Here is a 1,603-nt window from a genome sequence, read left to right on the forward strand (position 1 = left end):
GTCACAGTGGTTCCTTCATTTGCTGTGCAATAATTTCACATCTCCTCTTATTTAAATTGTAAGCTAATGGTTAGGTTATGAGTATAAAAATTAAAAAAAGGAAAGAAAAAGAAAGAAATCCAGTCATATTACATATTTGAGATTATACTAAAAAAAAGACCCTAAAGTTTATTCATTCATTCATTCATTCATTCACATTTGTTACTTATTAAATGATCATGTAGCATAAAGGAGCTGAATATACATAAAATATTTTAATAACTATTACTCTTACATAGTCAAACCAACTCTTTCCTTTCTTTCTTAGTTTGGGTATCCAGTAGATAAAATGACCAGACGTTTCATTGTCATTCCTCCATATTTTAGAAGACAACTGTCTAGTCTAGAACCTTTCTTCAGGCACTGGGACTAATTGGCTCCATGCCTATGGAGACAATTAGAGTTTGATCACTTCACACCCAAGTTATTACATCAATCTCTTGGCAATTACTAACTCTTCTCCCTGTCAGAAAATATTAGTCCATATAATAAGTGACCCTAATCTAAATAGTTTTCATGTCTGTAGCTATCAAGCAGTAGGGTATCTGGGTGTCTATGGCAGGGGCTGAGGAGGGAAGTGAGAGAAGACTCATGGTTCACAATTGCTTGAGTCCTAATGACTCGACCCTGTTTAGAGCCCACCTTTGAGATCTTAAGACAGGTTTAAAAATGGATAAGTCAAGAGTCACATCTGGCACAAAGATGTTTTATGTTCTGATACTGGGAAAAATTAAGTCAACATTTACAGTTGGGCATCTATCTACACTAATAAAAGAGAAACATGGTAATTAGCATACGACCGCTACCCTTCCCATTGGCTAATCAGCATATCCTTATGCAAATTAACTGTCAGCCAAGATGGCGGCCGGCAGCCATGCACTGAAGCGAACAGGGAGGCTTGCTTGCTCCAGTGACAGCGGACTCCAACGTTCCCCGCCTAACTTGCCGGCCTCTCAGCTAAACAAAACCCTAGAAACCAGCTGGACTGAAAGCCAGCCGGACCGCAACATTGTATCGATGTTTTCAGCAGCGAGGCCTCAGAGCTAAAGCTGGCCCAGAATAAAAAAAAAAAAAAAGAAAACAAGGAGTGGTTGGAAGCTTCAGTCACTCGCCAGCCGGAAAACAGCCCTCAGCCCCTCACCCAGACTGGCCAGGCACCCCAGTGGGAACCCCCACCCTGATCCAGGACACCCTTCAGGGCAAACCAGCCAGCCCCTACCCATGCACCAGGCCTCTATTCTATATAGTAAAAGGGTAATATGCCTCCCGGCACCGGGATCAGCAGAACAGCGAGGCTCCCGGCACCGGGATCAGCGTGACAGGGGGCAGCGCCCAAACCCCCTGATCGCCCTGCGGCTCTGTGTGTGACAGGGGGCAGGGCCACAACCTCCCTATCCGCCCTGCTCTGTTCATGACAGGGGAAGGCACCCCAACCCCCTGATCAGCCCTGCTCTGTGCCTGATAGGGGGAGCTCCCCAATCCCCTGATTGCCTGTGCTCTGTGTTTGACAGGTGCAGCGCACCAACCCCCTGATCGCCCTGCTCTGTGGGTGACAGGGGGCGGG

At 46.1% G+C, this 1,603-nt stretch overlaps 1 protein-coding gene across 3 annotated transcripts in view; it reads right to left on the bottom strand.

Annotated features, from left to right (window-relative positions):
• Positions 1-1,603, bottom strand: part of MAN2A1 (mannosidase alpha class 2A member 1) — a 154,218-nt gene that overhangs the window by 24,103 nt on the left and 128,512 nt on the right. The window lies entirely within an intron of this gene.

Source organism: Myotis lucifugus, unplaced genomic scaffold, assembly GCF_000147115.1.
Source record: "Myotis lucifugus unplaced genomic scaffold, Myoluc2.0 scaffold_0, whole genome shotgun sequence".
Classification (NCBI taxonomy): domain Eukaryota; kingdom Metazoa; phylum Chordata; class Mammalia; order Chiroptera; family Vespertilionidae; genus Myotis; species Myotis lucifugus.